Consider the following 24,843-nt stretch of genomic DNA (forward strand, 5'->3'; position numbering starts at 1 on the left):
CCTCCGGATTAGCTGGATTTTACTAAGCCGGCAGTGGTGTAAGTAATTAACTAAGTACATTTACTCAAGTACTGTACTAAAACATTTTTTTATGTTTTACTTATTTCTACTGGAGTATTGCAGTACTTTTACTTTTACTCCACTACAATTATTTGAAAACTTTAGTTAATAAACTAAACTTGAGTTACTTTGTAGATTTAGATTATTATTACAAAACTAGGGGTTACGTCGGTAACCCCAGTTTTCTTAGTTCCATAGTAAGATGCTTACTTATGGGATATCATCGCCCTCTAGCGATGTACAGAGCACAACACATGAACTCCCGGTACAAAATCCATTGGTTAGGGTCATGAGACGCGAAACCGGAAGCCGCCTTGGGTATAAATACCCTCGCGTCACAGGGAACTCCCTCTAACCCTTCACTCTGCACGCTAAAAGCGCACAGAAGGGTTTTCTCGTAAGCATCTTACTACGGAACTAAGAAAACTGGGGTTACCTACGTAACCCCTAGTTTTCTGTCGTTCCTTCTTAAGATGCTTACTTATGGGACACATACACGCCCCCTGGGGAGCCCCAGTCTATAACCCCATCCCATCCGCACGCCCATGACCCCGGACCTTGCCCCGGCAAGACCCTGGCCACCAGACGCATGACCCCTTAGGTTAAAAGCGGAAAGAATTCAAGGCAAGGACCTGTCAGACCAAAGTCTGACCCTTATGGCCAGAGAGGTTAGACCTCATCTACCTCCCAACCATAAGATAAACAGGACCCCAGGCCTCCAGACTCATGACCCCTCAGGTCAGAGGCGAAGAAGGCCTCAAGGCAAGGACCTGACAGACCAAAAGTCTGCCCCCATAGCCAGAGAGGTGTAGACCTCGTCTATACCTCCCAGGCATAGAGAACTAGGCCCTCCTTACCCCAGGCCCAGCCTCGCCGGTCTAGGGGAAGCATAAGAGGAAAAACTACAGGCAGAAGGAGAGGCATGCCCCATGCAAGCACCAACCCCCCCTGACTGTAGCTAGCCTACACAACCAAGGCCGTGAGTGACACCCGTAGTGCTGCCACGACCAGGTTGAAGGTCACAAAGGTCAAGAGCTTTGACACTTTGATGACATGTCAGCAGGAGGAGAAACGCGCCCTCAGCCCCGATCACCACCTCCCTGGCTGACAGCAGCCGCCACGCCCAGGACCGTGTGCGCCATCTCAGATGCTGCCACGTCCAGGCTGTAGAAGGCCGCAAAAGTCGAAGGACATGACTAGTTTGCCGCAGAGCATGTCCTGCATCGGCACCCCTTTGTAAAGGGTCCAAGATGCAGCCACACCCCGAGTAGAGTGGGCCCTGAGACCCACCGGGACTCACCTAAAAAACGCATGCAGTCTGGGCTCACCGAGAGCGCCTGCATGTCTCCAACACGCTTAGCTGTACACAGGGCCACCAGAAGAACCGTTTTGAGACTAACCATCCTCAGATCTACAGTCTCAAATGGCTCAAAAGGAGGAAGGCAGAGTGCGTCCAGCACCACTGCCAGATCCCATTTGGGGAACAAAGGCCTGTTGACCGGCTTGGCCCGTTTCACCCCGGCCATAAACCGTTGCACCAACTGATGAAGGCCCACTGACTTGCCATCGAACCCCACGTGGCAAGCGGAGATGGCTGCCAAGTACACCTTAATGGTGGAGAAAGCCAGGCCCTGGTTCAACCTGTCCTGCAGGAAAATCAGGACACTGGCCACAGGCGCCTGGAAAGCCACTACTGGAGGTGAACGCTCCACGCACCAGGACTCAAATATGTTCCATCTGATGTCATACTGAGACCTCGTGGAACTCGCCCTGGCCCCTTGGATGGTGGCCACCACATCAGGGGGCAGCCCCTGTGAGCTCAAGCTCGTCCGTTCATGCGCCAGACCCACCGGTATAGCACCTGGTGGTGCCTGTAGGACACCACGTCCCCGCCCTGTCCCAGAAAGTCTCTGAACAGCGGGAGAAGCCATGGTTTGTCGTGGAGGAGAGGAGTGATCTCCGACCCCCACCTGCACCACACTGGAGCCAGCGGGCTGTGTCTCGTGAGCAAAATAGGACCGCAACCCGGGGGTTGAGTGACTGTTTCCCGCACCGAAAGCCACCTCTGGGCATCAAGCCCAACCTGCAGCTCAGGAGGAAGGTGCGTAGTAGAGCTAGGAGCGATACTCTCCACAGCGTCATTACGCACGCTAAGTTGTCTAACACAAGGGGACCCAAGTCTCCTCGTTTGTTGACACAGCACATCGTTGTGGTATTGTCCCCTCTGGCCGGGACAAACCACCCCGCGATGTGGTTCTCGAAACACTTGAGAGCAATGAGGACCATCGCCAGATGGAGACCCTGCTGTTGCCGCGGCACCATGTCCTCGTTCAAGCATTCCACCAAAACCCCAGGGCTCCGTGGCCTGCCGAACGGGAGCACCGTGTAGTTGCCCACCGTGGTTCCGAAGCCGGAGCGCCGGAACCTCCGGTGCCATAGATAGATTGGGACGTGACAGTGTGCATCCTTGAGACCCAACCTCGCCTCCCAATCTGCTCGTCGTGTCGAGTGCAACAACGTGCCCATTGTCAGCATTCGAAAGACGAGGACCTTCAGGGACCTGTTCCAACCTCTCTGGCAGCAGTTTGGACTCGACCTGTCGGGGAGGGAGGGGTTCCAAGCCCTGGAAACTCGGGATGGGGGCCCTGTTAATCACCCTCACGTCCTCCATGGGCTGCTCCAGGCCGCATCTGGAGATCGCCCGCTTTAGGATGGCTGCTACGGGTTCGGAGGGCTCCGCTGCCTCGCTAGGAGCCGCTGCCATCGCCGCTGGAGCTGCAGGAGGATCTGGGCTGACCATTGCCACCTCCTGACATGAGATGCAAAGACGGTGACGGTCGTCCGCAGCTATGAAGAGGCTACAGCCCTCAGGCCGCAGACACTCGGCACCTCCATCTTCTCCTCTTGTTTTCCCGAGGCCAACAACTTGTTAGCACTAGCCTAGCTTAGCACTAGCCTGGCTTAGCTGTTGACAGCGGCTTAGCTTTAGCTTTGCCTCAAGGCAGAAAAAACTTGAGAGGATAGGAGAGAAAATTTTAAGTAACGCGGGAGCGTTAATAATAACCGAAACTTAAATTACGAATCACCTGTAGAGTGGCACTCGGTGCCCTCGCTCTGGGAGTAGCTGGGATTCGAAGAAGTTTCCTCGTAATAGTGTTGCTTCAGGCTTGTGCACTTTCGCTGTGCAGAGTGAAGGAAGAGGGAGTTCCCTGTGACGCGGCGGCTTCCGGTTTCGCGTCTCGACCCTAACCAATGGATTTTGTACCGGGAGTTCATGTGTTGTGCTCTGTACATCGCTAGAGGGCGATGATATCCCATAAGTATTAAAGCATCTTAAGAAGGAACGACAGAAAACATACATTACCCACTTCAGCCCTATATACATTTTGTCCATATTAAAATAGCTGATCTACAAGCTCACAATGCTTTGCAATGCGACACATTGTGAGCTTGTAGATCTGCTATTTTCAAAAGATTTTTATACATTTTATACATTCGAAAACTTATGAAATGGGACATTCCGCATTATCAGTACTTTCTACTTTTGGTACTTTAAGTACATTTTGATACCAATACTTTTGTACTTTTACTCAAGTCAATTGTGAATTCCGGACTTTTACTTAACAGAGTATTTCTACATTGCAGTATTGATACTTGTACTTAAGTAAAACATGTGAGTACTTTTTCCACCATTGGGAGCCAGCAGCCTGGCCAAAGGTTTTCCAGGTACAGAGTTGCAACAAAGCTGAGCGAGGAGGAGGAAGTAGTACAGGTCAGCGCTTTAATTTACTCCATGGGCAGTGGTGGAAAAAGTACTCATATTTTTTAATTCAGTAAAAGTATCAATACTGCAATGTAGAAATACAACTAAAAGTCAGAAATTCTAAATTTACTAGAGTAAAAAGTACAAAAGTATTGGTATCAAAATGTACTTACGTAAAAGTTATTATGCAGAAGGTCCCATTTAAATTTTTCATTTCAAATGTATAAACATCCTTTGTAAATAGCAGATCTACAAGCTTGTCAAATGGCCAAAATGTATAGGGCTGAAGTGGTTAAAGGTAGGGTAAGTGATTTTCTTTGGTTAAAAAAATATATTTTGTCCTAAGTCAGCTCCTCATGACACTGGCCACCTCTGGTAAAATCGCCCATATCCTAATTGGAAAGGATCATGCTGTTCACTCCCCTTTTTGTGACTTAGGCCAAAAAATAGGCATTTTTTTGGCTTAAGTCACATGGTTTTGTGACTTAAGCCAAATTATTTACTGATTTAGGCAATTTTGTAATTTTTTTGGCTGTTTTTTTGGCCTAAGTCAGATTTAATCCTATTTAAACCTATTTAAAGGTAGGGTAAGTGATATTGGTTAAAATATATAACCAAGTGATATTTGGTTAAAACAAAAAAGTATTTTGTTAAAAGGTTAAAATATTATATTCTGATAGTAATCGTTGCTATAGAGTGTTTTTGCAGTAACAGGAGTCTCCCTGTCTCTCCAGCTCTTTAATAAACAGAAAATACATTTTTCGGGTAGGTGTCAAAATCTCAGCCATTCAGGAGAAAGTACCCATTTTTAAGCTTAAATTGTATAGTGTTCCAGTTCAAATTTTATCAGCTCATGTCTTAGTGTCGTCACTTCCAATTTCACTTGTTTAATCTGTATCCTGACTGAGTTCTCTGTCCTGGTTGGAAAAAAATGGAAATGAAACTGAAACGAAAATGCATTTTCTGTTTTATAAAGAGGGGGAGAGACAAGGAGACTCCTAATACTGAACAAACACTCTATAGCAATGAGTACTATCAGAATATAGAGCTATTTAACACTTATTTTAACCAAAGCAAATCACTTACCCTACCTTTAAATCTCTTATGTTACATAACTGACAGACAGTGTTATTTCTATTTAAATAGTCATAATTTGTTATAAACATTTTGGGTGAAATGATTAAGAAATATCATATAGTTGTCTCCGCCAGGCCGAAAGACATGGCGAGATCCCTCGCTACAGGCAGAGATTAAAAATATCAAAACCTGTAGTGCGGAGTTTCAGAGTGTGGTCCAGTGAGGCAAAGGAGAGACTCTGTGCCTGGCTGGAGAATGCGGGCTGTGACCAGGACCTTGTTGAGTGGGCGGGGCCTGAGGCTGGAAACAGTCTGGATGAATACACTGACACTGTGACATCATTCATCAGCCTCGGTGAGGAAGTGTGCGTTGCTCTCCGCTCCAGGAAGATCTACAATAACGACAAGCCCTGGTTTTCAACCCATCTCAGGAGGCTGAGGTCAGAGAAGGAGGTGGCCGGGCGTAGCGGTGACGTGGCTTTGTTCAGGCAAGCCAAGTACGAGTTTGCCAAAGCAGTGAGGGAGGCGAAACATCGCTTTTCAGAGAAGCTGCAGCAGCAGCTCTCTGAGGGGAACTCCTCCTCGGTCTGGAAAGGCCTCAAGACCATCACAAACTACAAACCAAAGTCGCCACAAGCGTCCGACAATCTCCCCCTGGCGAACGAGCTCAATGAGTTCTACTGCAGATTTGAGAGAGAGGTTCCTTCCCGCCCTCTCCCTCCACCCCCCCCGCCACAACCACTACCCCCGTACCCTAGTGGGCCCCCCTCCTCTCCCCCCACCCCCTTTCTCTGTCACGGAGAGAGAGGTGAAACTGTTGCTCGGGAGCCAGAACCCCCGGAAGGCGCCCGGCCCGGATTTTGTCTCCCCCGGATTTTGTCTCACGCCTCACTGGAGCTGTGTCATGTCCCAGCATGCTTCAAGGCCTCAACCATCATCCCCGTCCCCAAGAAGGCCAAGGTCACAGGCCTAAATGACTATAGACCCGTCGCCCTGACCTCTGTGGTCATGAAGGTACTGGTGCGCCTTGTCCTGGCTCATCTGAAGCGCATCACCGATCCTGTGCTGGACCCGCTGCAGTTCGCGTATAGAGCAAATCGATCCACGGAGGACGCCGTGAACATGGCTCTGCACTACGCCCTACACCGTCTGGACACTGCCGGCAACTATGCCAGGATCCGGTTTGTCGATTTCAGTTCGGCCTTCAACACCATCCTACCATCTATCCTGGAGCACCAGCTGTCCCTGCTGCAAGTGCCTGCCTCCACCTGCAGGTGGATTACGGACTTTTTAACCAACAGGTCTCAGCGTGTGAAACTGGGGAAGAGCATTTCCAGCTCCAGGTCCACCAGCACCGGTTCCCCGCAGGGCTGTGTCCTGTCCCCACTACTGTTCTCCCTGTACACCAACAGCTGTGTTTCCCTCCCCCTGTCGGTCAAGCTCCTCAAGTCTGACGTAATTTACACATCCTACCTGGTTCGCGGTTTTCCAGGCCCGTTCTGAATTCCCATAGACGTCTTTAATATCGCGTCAAATAAGAACTGTGTTCCAAAAATAAACAAATGACTCTTATGGATATGAAGCATCAACTGACGGTGAGAAAACAATAATGTTACTTGCGACAAATTAGTTAAATTTTCGCCAGAATAGACTGTATCAAATATAAGTGACTCACTATCATAAACGATACAGAACATCCTCCCTGATAATATCGCAGTGACAGTTTGTTTATTTTTGGACCACAATTCTTATATGAGACGATTCTAAGATGACCCAATGTTATTCTCCATAGAGAAATTACTTTACGAACCAGGGGATGAACGAGTGACGTCAGGACTTCTGTACTCTATTAGTTTGACTGGACGGCCAGCTGAAACCAGTTACAACTGAGTCCCTCCCAGCACCAGAGGCTATCATTGAGATGGTCAGATGTCACTGTAAAGCAGACTGCACGTAGATGTTTGTGCAGATCAGTGGGGCTACCCTGTACGGAGCTATGTCAGTGTACTGCTGACTGCCAAAATGATGAAGACTGTCAAGATACATTGGCTAGTGACAGCAATGATGATAGTGAGGATGATGTAGACTGGTCTAGTTTGTGTAAATAAATGACCCAACCTTGTGTCAATGAGAGAAATCGTCTCTGTCTCTTCAAATAATCATATATTACAATTCTAGATTGTTACGTAAATATGTGCTATTGATCACTGATTTTAATTAGCACCATTGGATTTCCTAAAAAATGTAGATTTAACCACTTGAATCATGATCCTATGTAATCTAGAAGTCAAAATAGTGGAAAAACGAATATTACATTTTTCATTTTCCCCCCAAAATCAAGGATTATGACCCAAAGCTGTGCCATTGATCATTTGTAAATATTTTTAATTAGCACCATTGGATTTCCTGACCCTAAAAATGTATATTTAGCCACTAGAATGCAGATCCTACGTAATCTAGAAGTCGAGATATTAAAAAACGAATATTCAAAGGTCGCCATTTTGCTAAATCCAAGATGGCCACCATATTGGCTTCTGCGCAAATGGAATCATGGATTTTCTGATTTGTTATACTCTGAGGTTTCCAAAAATGTATAGTTTTCCTAATCCCCCGAAAATTTGAACTAAATTACATCGTCTTTGTCTTGTCTCAGAGAACTTCACACTCAGAGAGTGCAGAGACTGTTGTCTCTCACTGTGAGAGGAATGTAACACATTCAATTCAAGTCCATGGCTTTTCTCGAGTAGCCTAATGTTATGCAAAGCAGCCAGGTAGACGCTATTGAGAACGGCTCGCCGCTGACGGCGCGAACCTTGAGAGGCTATTGTTTAAACTTTAAGGTGTTAAAGACCGCCGCTGACGGTGCGTGCTCGCGCATGCACTATCCTAATAAGACAAATCATACAAAACTCATGGAATATCTTGATTATTTAAAAATAGGAGGTATGGAGGGAACACGAGTATCAGGGAAGAGAAAGCAATGTAAAGAGAGCTAGAACAGTTAGCTTAATCAGCAATGAAACAGAAGAGATGATAAGTGAGGACAAGGGAGGTGATATTCTCAATGTGATAGTACGGTTTGTTGAGGAGGAAGGAGTGGGAGAAATGAACCCGATACAACTTACAAAAGAGTTAACAGGAAAATGCGGTGAGATCAAGTTCAAGGGTTTTAGGAGATGGTAATTTGCTGATAGGATGCACAGATGAGATCCAGATGGCTCTGGCAAAACACATGACAATGATTGGAAAGAACAAAGTGGTGAAGGTGGTACAAGTTGGAAAACAATAAGAGGAATTGCTTTGGATATTGAGGAGATGGATATTGAGGAGAGGGAGATGATAGCCAATGAGGTATTTAAATGTCAAAAATGTCTGCATATTGCAAAGTTGGAAGGAAAGGAGGAGGTGCGAAAGTACATGAGATCATGAGTATGGGGAGTGTTTAGAAGGAGTAAAACCAAAGTGTTGTATTTGTGGGGGTGAGCATAGTGTCATATTTGGAGGTTGTGCTACAATGAAAAAGGAAGTAGAGGTACAGAAGGTTAAAGTGGATAAATTAACATACAAAGAAGCAGTAAAGGTGGTTATTAATTCCATGTGAAATTGGAAGGAATAACATTGACTTTTGGATAAAATTGGAATTCCGCAAAAAATGTACAAACACACACTCTTACCATTTTCGTCAAATAGGGAATTATCAACCTAACGGGTTAGGGTTTTCTTACAACACACAGGCTGCACAGTGTGGCTTGTTCCTGCTTTGACTGCAGCACCAAACCACAGCAAACCTAAAAAGTACTTTCTAAAATATCTGTTCTATTCTATCTGCCTTTTGTTCTATTTTTCCTGCCTTTTGTTTTAATTTGTATCTTGTGATTGTGCCCTACAACTGTCCTGGGGAGTGAGGGTGGGGGGAGGGTAGGATAGGGGAATGTGGTATATATGCACTCTGTCTTTTGTGGTACCATATTTGAAGAAAATGTACAGTAAAAAACCTAATAAAAAGATTTTTAAAAGAAAGAAAATTACGGTAGCACTTTACAATAATAAAGCGTTTATAAGCAGTTTGTAGACTATTAACAAATCATTAACAACCTGTTTGTTGACATTCATAAATGATTACTAAAACCTTTATAACTATGGTTACAAATCATGTATAAGGTATTAGTAAGTAGTAAACTATTCATGAATAAGCCATTTATATACATCTGTAAATGATTATTAAATCATTTGTATCTGATGTTATATACAAGCATACAATATATACAAGCTATTTGTAGGTAAATAACTAATCATAGGCAAACTATTTATATACATTGGTTAATGATTATGAAATAATGTATTAAAATATTGTAGAACATTTAAGAATAATTTTAACATTATTATAAAACACATTAAAACATTATTTATACTCTATTTTGTTTTGAGTGACATGACACCAAACAATAACTACCTTTAAGGAAAGTGCATAAAGAGGGGTGGCCAGGTTTGTGGCCTCCGGTCTAGCCAGAAGCCTGGCTTGAGTGTTTGTGAGAGAGACCTGGAGGCGTGAGGGGTACAGACTCATTCTCGGTAAGACAATCTGAAACAAATGACAAGGTTTTTATAACTCATTTTAGCAATAGTATATAATATAAGAGTTTAGACAATATTAGGCCTGTTGTTAATTACACTAATATATATCTGTATTTCCAGAAGCCTCCAGGTCCTTTGAGCAGCAGTACCCTGTGGCTGTGCAGGCCTATATCAATGGGAGCCATGGGCATATATTGACTCATTGGGTATGTTTGTTATTTTGCTGTATTTTGTCATCTTGCTATTAGGGCCTAATGTCTGGGATGAATTGTTGGAGGGTTGGTCTAATGCTTTATTATTTGATTTTTTGTAGGAGCTGAACTAACCATCACTGTTTTTCCCACCGTGCCATATATACTATTTAGACTGGGTTTTTGCTATTGGACTGTGTACAATAGGGTTGACTGAGGATAGAGCTATACTGGGCCATGAAGTAGCATTGCATGATTTTGATTTTGGTTTTGCGTATTTGTATTTTGTTTTGATTCTTTGATTCTTTTGCAAAATCTGGCAACACACTGATTACCTGCATTACACCTGCAGTCGCCTACTAGGGAGGAAGTGAACAGTGATGCAGTTGCAGACTGGACAGAAATATGTCGCCTTGTTGCAGGTGATCGAGGTAACAAAATGGCTAATGTTACACACTTGAAGTAGCATTTTTTTTTTGCTCTGAATCAAAACCCCTCGTCAAGGATTTTTGAATTCTCATTGATTATTTTAGTCTCACGCAATCTGTATCCAACCCTACTCACGAAAAGAGCCATATTTTAGATCTTGTTTTAACTAAGGGACTATCCGTCATTATTACCGATATTTGTACTCCTCCATGCGCATCAGATCATTTTCCAATTTTATTCACTTCAACAATCCCCTGCTCATTAGCCAAACCTAATGTCCCTGTGCGTCGCACACGCGCGATAAATCCATCCACTGCATCACAATTCTCCAGTATTTTTAATGATTCTGTGCCTACTGTCATGGGCACAAATCGTCCTCACTGCGGAGGCACTCCTCTTGAATTTTAATTCCACATGCACTCGCATTTTAGACACTATTACTCAGAAAAACACGCACTAAGGCGCTTTCCGAGCCATAGCTTAACAACACCACCAGAGGCCTCAGGTGCGCGGAGAGACGTTGGAAAAATGACAGACTCCATGTTAGTTTGGAAATCCTGCGCGGATGCCTGGTTACCTTCCAGCGAGCCGTAAAAACTGCAAAATCGGCCTTCATCTCCAACACAGTCTCAAACAATAGTCACAAACCCCAGGTGCTCTTTGATATTTTTAACTCCCTTATCAATCCTTGTGATATCTCTCCTCTCACCCCATCACTCACTCTCTGCGACAACTTTCAAAAATTCTTCACTGACAAAATATCAGATCTTAGGTCATTGCATACCTTCACTGCTCCACCCTCTGCACCTTCACCCTGCCCTGCTGCTTTCGATCACTTCGAACTGGTATCCATCTCCTCACTCTCCGACATAGTCTCTCATCTCCGGCCCACAAACTGCCCTACAGATAGCATCCCCCCCGTCTTCTCAAAGAAGTGTTCTGCTCAGTCGGCCCAAGCCTCTTATCAATAGTAAATACATCCCTTCTCTCAGGACATGACCCAGCCACTTTCAAACATACTGTTGTTCATCCATTAATCAAAAAAAAAAACCTAGACCCATCTATTCTCTCCAACTTCAGACCTATCTCCCAGCTACCTTTTCTATCTAAAGTCCTCGAAAAAACAGTCTACACCCAACTGCAATCATTTCTAACCAACAATGGCCTACATGAAAATTTTCAATCAGGTTTTAAACCGGGCCATAGCACGGAAACAGCCCTTTTAAAAGTTTTTAATGACCTAATTTTAACTGTGGATTCTGGTAGCCCCGCCATTTTGGTTCTGCTGGACCTCTCAGCCGCTTTTGATACGGTGGACCACAGAATCCTGCTCTCACGGCTTGACAATCAGGTTGGCATCTCTGGCACGGCCCTATCTTGGTTCAGATCATATCTGACTGACTGACAGGACTTTCTCTGTCCAGCTGGGTGAGTTCTCCTCTCCCGCAGCCCCTCTCACCTGTGGGGTTCCCCAGGGCTCTATTCTGGCCCCCCTACTGTTTTTAGTGGTGCCAACCGCTCTACGTTTGACTCTGTCTGCGTGTCCGTCCGTTTGTTTGAGCCTGGGATGAGAACGGCAAAGAAGCAACACATACAAACACACGCACACACACACACGGACTTGGAGATTGCCTATGCCATCTCTCCTCTCATTGGCCACACGTGCCACTGCTTATCAAAGAGGGGTCCAGGGACCCCCAGCGTATGTTATGTCCGTCCGCCCGTATGAGCACGGGATGAGCACGGGATTTTAAACAGCTATAACTCCAGTTTGCAGCATGCCACCAAGTCCAAATTTGGTATGTGGACTTGGACCACCAATAGGGACGAGCATGAATTGCTCAAGTTATCAAAGAGGGGTCCAGGGACCCCCAGCGTATGTTATGTCCGTCCGCCCGTATGAGCACGGGATGAGCACGGGATTTTAAACAGCTATAACTCCAGTTTGCAGCATGCCACCAAGTCCAAATTTGGTATGTGGACTTAGACCACCAATAGGGACGAGAATGAATTGATGAAGTTATCAAAGAGGGGTCCAGGGACCCCCAGCGCCCGTATGAGCACGGGATGAGCACGGGATTTTAAACAGCTATAACTCCAGTTTGCAGCATGCCACCAAGTCCAAATTGGTATGTGGACTTAGACCACCAATAGGGACGAGCATGACTTCATGAAGTTATCAAAGAGGGGTCCAGGGACCCCCAGCGTATGTTATGTCCGTCCGCCCGTATGAGCACGGGATGAGCACGTGATTTTAAACAGCTATAACTCCAGTTTGCAGCATGTCACCAAGTCCACATTTGGTATGTGGACTTAGACCACCAATAGGGACGAGCATGAATTGCTGAAGCCCCGCCCCCTCTGTCTTCCCATTTGCTGGCCTTTAGTTTGTACATGGACTAAAACCACCAATAGGGATGAACTGTAATTATTTAAGCCCCGCCCCCTCTGTCTGCCCATTGGCTGGGCTTTAAACAGCCATCATTCCAGTTTGCAGCATGCTACCAAGTACAAATTTGGTAAGTGGACTCAGACCACCAATAGGGACGAACTGAAATGAGTTAAGCCCCGCCCCAAAGGCACCGCTTCCTTCACACAGGGTGTGATTTTTATTATATATGTTGCCTCCAAATATACATGCCACTTGCGTCTAACAACGATAATTCCTTCACACCCTTGGTCAACTGCCTAGATGACATGAAATCCTGGATGAATGCACATTTCCTATACCTTAACAACAATAAAACCGAAATCATCATCTTTGGACACCACCCCACGTCACCTGTCAACACCCTGGGCCCCCTCACCTCCAATATCCATAATAATGCAAACAAATCTAGGTGTTATTTTTGACAGCAACTTCAAATTTGATAAACAGATTAGCTCAGTCATAAAAAAATGTTTTTTTCATTTACGACTCCTGGCCAAAATCAAACCATATCTCCCCCTCAAACAATTTGAATTAGTAATCCATGCCTTTATCTCATCTAGTATTGACTACAGTAATGCACTATATTATGGGATCGACATCTGCGTTTGCAACTAGTCCAAAACGCTGCTGCTCGCCTTCTTAGAGGTATCACAAAATATGACCACATCACTCCAGTTTTGGCTTCCCTCCATTGGCTTCCGGTAAAACACAGAATTGATTTTAAAATTCTATTATTTGCTTTTAAATCCATCAATGGTGTGGCCCCGTCATATATGGCTGAACTTCTAACACCCCATAACCCACCCAGAGCACTAAGGTCTGCTGACCAGATGCTGTTGACTGTGCCATCAAACCTAACCCTCAAAACCAGAGGGGGTCGCTCTTTTGCGGTGGCAGCCCCACAGTGGAACAATCTCCCCCTCCACGTCAGATCTGCTCAGTCCATCCAGATCTTTAAGACCTTACTTAAAACTCACCTCTTCTCTCTGGCCTTTAACCACATCCAATCATAAATTTTACTGTTTTTAACTCTTATCAAATCGCTTCCCTACCCTCTGTATGAACCTACATAGGTGTACAACATACAATATGCTATGTGTTTTTTGTGTTCTTTTTTTTCTGATTTGATGTATTGTTGCTTTTCTTCTTTTTCTGCTTTTTACCTGTGCAGCACTTTGGTCAACTAACGTTGTGTAAAAATGTGCTATATAAATAAAGTTTGATTGATTGATTGATATTTTGATGGTGGCCGTTTGTCTCCACAATGTGTGTTTTGATGTGCAGTAATGTCCTCCATGCTTAGCAGTTTAGCTTAGCGGCTAAAGCTGACTTGCACTGAGAGGTGGTGACTGCAGAGGCTCCAAGCTCAGTGGCGTAGCGCAGAATCGCGGGGCCTCCCTGCGAACATGCGTGCACAACATGCGCGGGCGCGAAATGCGCGGGCGCGAAATTTTTCGGGTCTAATTCGGGTCTAACTCGGTCTAATTCGGGTCTAATTCGGTTCTGTTTGACCAATATAAATCAACATTTTTTCCGTTTTTTGACCAATAAAATATTTGTATCAGTGCAGGCGGGGCCCCCCCTGCTGGTGGCCCCCCCGCACCGCATCCCTTGCTGCCCCTCAGCTACGCCACTGTCCAAGCTGCTACTCTGTGATTCTGTTGTGATGAATGTCTTTGTTTAAATGTCAGTGTGTGTGCTGTGTCCAAGAGTTGTTACATTTTATCTTAATAAATTGTTTTATACTGTTATACTCTATAACGTTACTTCTGCCACTTTTTGATGTCACATGTTTTACTAATCATTGTTAAACATGAAATAATAATGCATAGTCTTCACTTTACTATAAGGCACATGATAATGTCAGCAAATGGTTTATACTCTTTATGAATGTCTCATGAATAATTTGCTTAACATGAAAGATAATTCTGGTAATTGTTTGGTGTCTGCACTCATGAAAGCCAGGTAGTTTGCAACAGGTAAGGAGAAAGTCCACATTAACAGACAGTCGTAAATGATGAACTGTTTTCACTTTACTTTAGGGCACATATTAACATATACTAAGGATTTATAGATATTTTAGGAATGTTTTATAAAGCATATGTTAAACATGAACAAACACATTAACAGACAGCTGTACATGATGAACTGTCTTCACTTTACTATAGGGCACATAATAACATGTAGTAAGGATTTATAGATATTTTAGGTAATTTTTTACAAAGCATATGTTTAACATGAACAAACACATTAACAGACAGCTGTAAATGATGAACTGTCTTCACTTTACTATAGGGCACATAATAACATGTACTAAGGATTTATAGATATTTTAGGAATGTTTTACAAGGCACATGTTAAACATGAACAAACACATTTCCCAAATTACCGACAAGTGAAATTGATCATGTGGAAATAATGATCTGCAGATCATTTTTTTAATATGTAATAATTGCTTAGAAATGGTTTGTTGTTCATGCCTTGGGCTAGAACAAAGATTTAACACATGATTTATGAAGTCTTAATACATGTTTAACACATATACTGCCAATCCCGAGATATCTCGGGACATTAAATCCACCCGTTACCTGCGTATCCCGAGATATCTCGGGATCGTCTTTTAATGTGGTTTTGATAACAAAAAAAATTTTTTTTGGTACCATCCTTGATTTTTTTTTTTCCCCCATGACGCTTCCGACCCATCCTATGAGAAAATTTCCGACAACCGTTTTCGGTTCGTTTTTTATCTTGAAAAAACAGTTTTTCCCTGGTTTTGGCTAAAGATCATGGTTTTCACACGGTTTAAAAAACGAATGGTAAGCTCCGGTTGTATTTTCTTTTCTTTGATCGACGAACGGTTATCCTCTTTGTGTTTAAAAACGATCTGATAGCCGATCGGAGGCTAAGCTAATCTAAGATGGCCGGTGGGGAAACGTCACAGCCACGTCACAGCCAAACGGATATGACGTTTGCAGCCTCTTTTCGCCGCTGATAACACAGAAGAAGAAGGAAAAAAAAAAGCGTAAACATTATGAGGGCTCGTCCGTCCGTCGTTGCTGTTTATAAACACTATCCGATCGCGGATTTTAATGGATATAATTTTTTTGTGAACTGTTCAAAAGGCTATAAAACTCAAAAACGCTGGCAGTGGGTGAGTACCTTATGAATAAACTCTGGCAGGGAATGTGTTAAAGAGATGTCCTATAACCACGAAAAAACTCAATTTATAACACTTTATAAATCATTTACAAATGATTTCCTACGATTTAAAGGACATTATTTAATGATGAACAAACTATAATAATGTTTGTATGTATGTATGTATAAATAATGTTTTATTGTTTTTTTAAATAATGATTTAATGATTCTTAAATATTCTACAATGTTATTATAAATTATTTAATAATCATTAACCAATGTATATAAATAGTTTGTCTATGATTCGTTTTTTATCTACAATTAGCTTGTATATATAATATACTGTAACATCAGTTACAAATTATTTAATAATCATTTACAGATGTATTATACATGGCTTATTCATGAATAGGTTTTAGTAATCATTTACAAATGTCAACAAACAGGTTGTTAATGATTTGTTAATAGTCTACAAACTGCTTATAAACATTTACAAATGTTTTATAACGGGTCATTATTGTAAAGTGCTATTAGATGTTCTTTTCCCAAATTATTAAATTCTACTATAAAATGAACAAATCTGCCCATCCATCCGTCTGTCTATCCTTTGGTCTGTCCATCCTCATCCTTTTTCCTCCTTAGTAGGATGACCAATCAATCTGAGCTTGCACATGGGCATTGACTTTTCCCATATATACGCTGTTTATTAGCATTTTAGCCACAGGGTCTGTAGTCGCAATTCCAGAGCTTGGATGAATGGCAAAGCCATGCAGATCTATGGGATCTGTAGTTACAGTCCCTTAGCTCGGATGGATGGCAGGAGGAAATACATATACTGTATGGACTAGTATCTAGGTACAACAAAACAAAAACATTAAAGGAGACACACCATGAATGTCACTTTTTTTTTATTTTTTTGGTATTTTTTGGGCTCCCCAGTGTCTCTTGTACCCCAATTTTTTTTTTTTTTAACATTCAGTCATTCATTCTCATTTCAGAGATTTTGAGAATGGGCGTGTCTGAACAGGCCATCTCAGAATGGCAAGTTTGCTTACCTCACGAAACTTTCTGCCCATGTATTTTGACAGGGGTGCTACTGAGCAATTCTGCTCAGTAGCACCCCTCTGCCCAACAGGACGTTTTGGTATTGCAGCTGAAAGTGCTTTATAAGCCAGAGAGAAGTTAGTTGGAATGAGTATATCTGAGGCTTGATTTAGGCTCAAACCTTTTGAAAATGGTTTGAGGGACATACACCATATGATATTAAATATCAAATATTTTTTTTAAATTCATGGTGTGGCTCCTTTAAAACATGCTACATTGATAACGGATGTGTTTCTGTTTACAGAAACTGTTGAAACTGGCTCATTACTACCTTGCAGATTATGTTTGTTTTAGGATTTCCTGATTTGTTTGTGTTGTTGTTGTTGTTGTTGTTGTTGTTGCTTTCATACAGTTGACTTCAAGTGTCTGTTGTATTTTCAGGAGAGCATGTAGTTGTGGGGTGTGCAACATGTCCAAATGAATGGAAAATGAACACTGTTACATATTTGAAGAGGCTAAGGTGGCTTGGGCTGATGCAGAGGTAAAACAAACACATGATTGCATCGTGTACTGTATTTCTATATGCATCTATGTTATTATGCTATTTGAATAATATTCTTCTGATTATATTGTTCTGTAGAAAACCTGTTTGTCTCAGGGTGGACACCTAACATCCATTCACAGCAAAACAGAACACACATTCATTCAAGACCTGATACGTTCCAAAACTGGTGAAAATACTAAAGCGTGGATCGGTGGCTATGATGCAACAGGCGATGTAAGGAACATTAACCCTTATAAACTGTGTCTGATAAAATGTTACCTTATATTACACTGACACATGATACACTACACACTATACCTGTATGTCAACATATTAGTTGTTAATTGGTTACATGGTTAAATGGTTACATATTATATTGTATTGACATTTATGATGTTGTATTGTCATCTAGAATCGTGCTTGGATGTGGAGTGACGGTCGCCTAATGACCTTCACAGACTGGGGGAATGGAGAACCCAACAACCATCGAGGAAAAATACAGAACTGCATGGATATGAACCATAGTAAGTCACAACTTTTTACCAAAATGTTTGTTTTAACAACAAAAAGTATAATAATCACTAACAACTCATTTAACTAATAACACAATATGAGACTTAATGTGGTCTTTATGTTCAACTTTCTCTTTCTCTTTAACAGATGACCTGTGGGATGATGTACATTGTCATAACAAGTATGCCTTTGTCTGCAAAGTGTATTTGTGTATGTGACTCCTAATATATATGCCCTGCAAAGCCAAAGTGCAGTAACTACACAAAATAATCTAATCTAACTAATAAAAATAAATAAAACAAGCAAAGTGCTTCAATTGGTCAGTCCAATGGGTTATCTGTATATAAAGTGATATTGCACTAATTGTAAACCCGTTCATAAGGTAATTGTTTATCCCCCCCCCCCCCCCCCCCCCAAAAAAAAAAATATATATATATATATATATATATATATATATATATATATGAATGATCAATCTGAGAGTTTACATTGGATCTTGTGATCCACTGGGATGATTTACAATATGAATGTATGAATTGGTACCCCTTCCCACTCAATCCTGTAGTCTTTATTTTCATCCAAATGTATTGAGGGTTAAAAAAAGAGAAAGTGACCATTATAACTAACAATTTATTAAAGGCAATTAGAAGTCTCTTGCACTTAAGGAACTAGTTAGATTAATCAATGACATTCCCTGCCATTGACACAGATCATTTCAAATCCAACGCTTGACCGCCAATTAATTAATGAATACCTGGCAGTAAATGTGTTAATGTCTGTAGCCAAAATTTAATAAAGGCCTTTTAGCTACAAAATCCACCTTGCCTGGACCTGGAATTTGTATGCCTTTTTGGCATATTTTTCCCTCCCTCTTGAACTATACTCCATATTGATAAATCTGAATTTGATGTCTATTTTATCAACTGCAGTTAATCTGAAACAAGCCTCAGCCTTCCATCAAGACAGCGGCCTTAGAACACCTGATGTTGGGGACACTGTAACATTGAGATGCTTCAATGAGAATTGGAGTGATAAATGTTTATTTAGTGCAAGCAAACACTGGGACAGAAACCACAGCTCGTGTCTAGCTTCTACAAGTACGATCAAAATGTTATTCTATGATGAAATAAAAGACGGTATGCTGTGATAGATCAGTGGTTCTCAAACTGTTTCAATCAAGGACCCCCAAATTGATATGTGTTTGGCCGCGGACCCCCCATCTGAAAAGGTTTTGTGCTAAACAAGATTTATGTAAAAATATATATTTTTCAAAAATGTTCAAAAATAGCAGATGTACAAGCGCAAGTGACGCGCTGCAAGTTTGTACTGTAGATCTGCTATTTTTGAATAGCCAACATATAAATGGATAAAGTGGTTAAAATGACTGTGATACTATATTAACTACTTTTCCTGGGGACCCCCTGGAACCCCCCGACGGACCCCTGGGGCTCCCCGGACCCCAACTTGAGAACCACTGATGTATATCACCTGGATCATATCATTCTGCAGAAGGAATGTTGTTGCTTTAATAATCAGCTCATTTGTAACACCTGCGGCAACTATATGTAGTCTAATGGACTATTTTCTTTAGCAGAAGCAATTAAATCTTTTTAAAATCAATACAAATAAATACTGTTATATTTTGTGTCAAATAGTTATTTTCTTTTCTTCTTGAGTTAGTAGCTGTGTACCACAGTCATTATTGAGAAATAAACCCTGTCATGCAGTGCCCCAACACAAAGCTGTTCATTATCCCTTACATATTCTATTCTATTCTATTCTATGAAAAACATATTCGGGGAATTAGTTCCTTGGCCTACTGGGAGCATGCACAAGAAATATGATTATGCACGAACGCTGCACACACGGACAGATAGAAGTGATTGCAAGAAAACAGTGTTAAGCAAAGTTAATGAATGAAAATTCTCCATCTTGTATTTGACACCATTTTAATAATTTGCCTGGAAAAATGGGTTGTCATCAGAGACATGACACTGGTCTGGTTTCACCTCACTGACGGAGGCTTTTTGATGGTAATTGGGGAGGCGGCATCCTCTCAGTTCCCCTTTTCCTGTGATGTACCCCAGAGATACAATTAATTTCATATAAATTATAAATTAATTTCACTTTGGTCATATTATTTGTAACCACAACATCATAGCGTGTCACTTTGTGCTACACTATGAGCTTGTAGATCTGTTATTTTTGAAAAATCTTTTAATATATATTTATATATAAACTAAATAAGACTCGTGCACATCTTTGTAAGACCTCGACTGGAGGTGCAGGTCAGTGCAAGAAAAGTATACAACTAAAAGGAAAAAACCTTCAAAAGAAGGGACCGCACAACTCCAGGACTGATTTTGCTTTCTTTATTTGCACAACGCGTTTCGCTTGTTTGCTTCTTCAGGTGCTATACAGCAGGTGTCAGTGATCATCAGTTTATACAGAATGCTCCACCCCCACCAAGTCATATGCCAAGTTCATTGGCTCTTCAATTATTACATTTCATTTCATCATTTTAACAGATATGATGCCTAGAAATAACATATATAAAGTATACAAATCACATATATAAATATATACTCATTTTGATACAGTGTGAAAAAAGTATGAGAAGTGACAAATACCCAAGTCATTAGAAAATGACAAATAGTTAATATTATACCTATAAAGGTTACACAGAACCCCTTCAGTTAAACTAATGCACCTCAAATTGAAGGCACAATAAAAGCCATATCAGGCATATTAAATGTTTTGCTATATCGTGCTGTGTGGAGACTTTAAATCTACTAAACAAACCAGAAGGAGAGCCTCAATCCAGTTGGTGAGGTTCAATCCTTATGGATAAAGGTTATACAGAGCTTTAATATTTATCATATACTGTGTGAAAACTTTAAATGAAATCTACTAAACCAGAAGGAGAGCATCAATCCAGAAAGGAGAGCTCAATCCTAATGGAAAAAGAAAAAGTAAAAGAAAAGCAAAAGAAAACAGGAGTAAAGCAGGAATAAAATGGAGTAGGCCAAATCTAACATACCCTTTATGTACGTATGTCAGACACTTTGAGACTATTGTAGTGGTTACAAAAATGGATTTAATTCAAGGGATTCATTTAAGCCATGGGGTTCCACAGAATTTAGAGTAAAGATCCAATAAGCTTCCCTCTGTAGGAGAAGTTTTTTCATATCACCGCCCCTGACTTGGTGGGTAGTCCAGTTCTATATGTAATTTCGTTAAAATGTTCGGGGGATTAGGAAAACTATACATTTTTGGAAACTTCAGAGTATAACAAATCAGAAAATCCATGATTCCATTTGCGCAGAAACTAATATGGTGGCCATCTTGGATTTTGCAAAATGGCGACCTTTGAATATTCGTTTTTCAATATCTCGACTCTAGATTACATAGGATCTGGATTCTAGCGGCTAAATCTGCATTTTTAGGGTCAGGAAATCCAATGGTGCTAATTAAGAATATTTACAAATGATCAATGGCACAGATTTGGTCATAATCCTTGATTTTGGGGGGGAAAATGTAATATTTGTTTTTCCACTATTTTGACTTCTAGATTACATAGGATCATGATTCAAGTGGTTAAATCTACATTTTTCAGGAAATCCAATAGTTCTAATTAAAATCAGTGATCAATAGCACATATTTACATAACAATCTAGAATTGTAATATATGATTATCTGAAGAGACAGAGACAGATGATTTCTCTCATTGACACAAGGTTGCGTCATTTATTTACACAAACACAAACTAGACCAGTCTAGGCTATACATCATCCTCACTATCATCATTGCTGTCACTAGCCAATGTATCTTGACAGTCTTCATCATTTTGGCAGTCCGCAGTACACTGACATACTGTAGCTCCGTACAGGGTAGCCCCACTGCTTTACAGTGACATCTGACCATCTCAATGATTGCCTCTGGTGCTGGGGGGGACTCAGTTGTAACTGGTTTCAGCTGTCCGTCCTTGTCCTTGTAGTAGCCATTGTTGAGTGGGTCAAGGAACTCCTGCTGAGCAATGTGGACTCTTAGGACATGCTCCTTGAGAGCACCAAGGGTGGGTGGAAGCTTGTCCCCTTCTACCTTGTGTTTGCAGAATATCACTCACTATCATCATTGCTGTCACTAACAAATGTAATCAAGTCTTCATCATTTTGTCAGTCAGCAGCAGTACACTGACATCTGACATCTGGGATTTTGGAAGTGGCACCAATATGGAAAATTCTGGGTGCAGACCGAGCCAAAGCTTTGCCTGCATTTCATGCCTTTACAGGAGCAGACAACACTGGGAGATTTTCTAGGATAGGCAAACCTACCTGGTGGAACAGCTACCTCAAAGCTGGTGATGATGTCCTCGAGGCTCTGAAGATGCTTTCTCAAACCAGTGATGTGACAGAGGATCTACTAACTACAGTAGCCAAGTTTGTATGCACTGCATACAAACTTGGCTACTGGCTACCAAAGGTGATCAAAATCGAAAACATCCCTGAGCTGAGATGGCATCTATTCTGCAAACACATGGCAGAAGGGGACAAGCTTCCACCCACCCTTGGTGCTCTCAAGCAGCATGTCCTAAGAGTCCATATCCAGGCCAGAGTGTGGAGTCAGGCACACATTGCTCAGCAGGAGTTCCTTGACCCACTCAACAATGGCTACTACAAGGACAAGGACGGCCAGCTGAAACCAGTTACAACTGAGTCCCTCCCAGCACCAGAGGCAATCATTGAGATGGTCAGATGTCACTGTAAAGCAGACTGTTCTTCACTTAGATGTTCGTGCAGATCAGTGGGGCTACCCTGTACGGAGCTATGTCAGTGTACTGCTGACTGCCAAAATGATGAAGACTGTCAAGATACATTGGCTAGTGACAGCAATGATGACAGTGAGGATGATGTATAGACTGGTCTAGTTTGTGTTTGTGTAAATAAATGACGCAACCTTGTGTCAATGAGAAAAATCATCTGTCTCTGTCTCTTCAGATAATCATATATTACAATTCTAGATTGTTATGTAAATATGTGCTATTGATCACTGATTTTAATTAGCACCATTGGATTTCCTGAAAAATGTAGATTTAACCACTTGAATCATGATCCTATGTAATCTAGAAGTCAAAATAGTGGAAAAACAAACATTACATTTTTCATTTTTTTCCCCCCCGAAATCAAGGATTATGACTCAAATCTGTGCCATTGATCATTTGTAAATATTTTTAATTAGCACCATTGGATTTCCTGACCCTAAAAATGTAGATTTAGCCACTAGAATCCAGATCCTATGTAATCTAGAAGTCGAGATATTGAAAAACTAATATTCAAAGGTCGCCATTTTGCAAAATCCAAGATGGCCACCATATTGGCTTCTGCGCAAATGGAATCATGGATTTTCTGATTTGTTATACTCTGAAGTTTCCAAAAATGTATAGTTTTCCTAATCCCCCGAAAATTTGAACAAACCTTCTTTTTTCGACATATAGAACTGGACTAGGGGGTGGAGCATTCTGTATAAACTGATGATCACTGACACCTGCTGTATAGCACCTGAAGAAGCAAACAAGCGAAACGCGTTGTGCAAATAAAGAAAGCAAAATCAGTCCTGGAGTTGTGCGGTCCCTTCTTTTGAAGGTTTTTTCCTTTTAGTTGTATACTTTTCTTGCACTGACCTGCACCTCCAGTCGAGGTCTTACAAAGATGTGCACGAGTCTTATTTAGTTTATTTATCTGCGTGTATCCCCAGCAAGATACCACATCGTCTCGTCGCACTCTAAAGGGTCCATTATGTCTGACGGAGAACAGCCATCTCAGGCTCAATGCCTGCCGATTAGTGACACGGATGCACAAAAGATCCTGTCACAGCAGTCTCTTTTTGATGGTGAGGACAGACACATGGACTACTCGGCCGTGAGTGATTTAAAGACTGCTCTAGAGGACTCATACATTAAAGAGTGTCGATCAAAGTGGCATTCAATAGCGCTTTCTGAATATTGGAAAGTCAAGCAGATTCCACGCGGCCTGAGAATCCACAAACAACCTGCTTTTGGAAGAGAAGACCCCGACTTTATGAAAAAATGGGAGCAAGTACTCAATAAATGCTCCATGGACTTGATTTTGCTTACCATTGAACAAACCGCAAATGAAGCTGACAAAGCCAAACAAGAGGCTGAACGTATCAAAGACGAGCTGGGTGTTAAACTCGGCTCGGAGGAATTCACAAACCTGGAACGCAAGATGAAAGATGACCTCCAGAAGTTTGAGAGTGAACTTAAAACTCTGAAGAGGAACAAATTTGAACGACATGCTGAGGACTTCAAGAAAGGGACCGTCTACAAGTGGCAACAACCGGCGTGGAAGGAACGACGCCCAGCGGCCTCACGCCAGAGGGAGCGATTCCCACGCAACGTGGGGAACCCGAGAGAACTACACAACTGAGGAGTCTGATCCTGCCCTGTCAAGTGACTCGACCCATTCCCAGGACGGGCGTTTTTTAGACACACGTCCACGGGACGGCTTACGACACAACAACCAACGAAGAGGGGCCAGGGGTAAAGGACGAGGCGGGGGAAGAAAAGACATCAACCCGCCAGCGGTCGTCACCAGGAGCAGGAGCAACAGACGGTGATTAACATCTCGGACTGTCACCTCACCCCAGCCCAACAATCGGTGTTAGGTAAAGGTCTCTCATTTGTCCCAACAAATAAGGTCAATGTCTTTACATTGAAAGTGGACTGCTACAAATTTTTCAGACTGTTACACCTTAAACATCTTTTCAGAAATGCTGATCAGACTAAACCTGTTAATCCTGTCATCAACGTTTTGTCCCACCAGCACTCTGAATCCTACTTTGGTCACTTTCGGGAAATTAGTTGAGCAAGACATCCAGAAACTTGTTAAGTCATCAGACAAGGCAGTTAAGCATCAAAATATAACAGAGATTGAAAGAAAAGCTTTAAATGAATTAAGAAAAAATGACAAAATTATTATCAAGTCGGCAGACAAGGGCGGCTCCATTGTAGTCCAAAATGTTAAAGACTATATGTGTGAAGCCACACGTCAACTTAGCAA

Source organism: Gymnoscopelus microlampas, assembly GCF_963454915.1.
Source record: "Gymnoscopelus microlampas genome assembly, chromosome: 13".
NCBI lineage: Eukaryota > Metazoa > Chordata > Actinopteri > Myctophiformes > Myctophidae > Gymnoscopelus > Gymnoscopelus microlampas.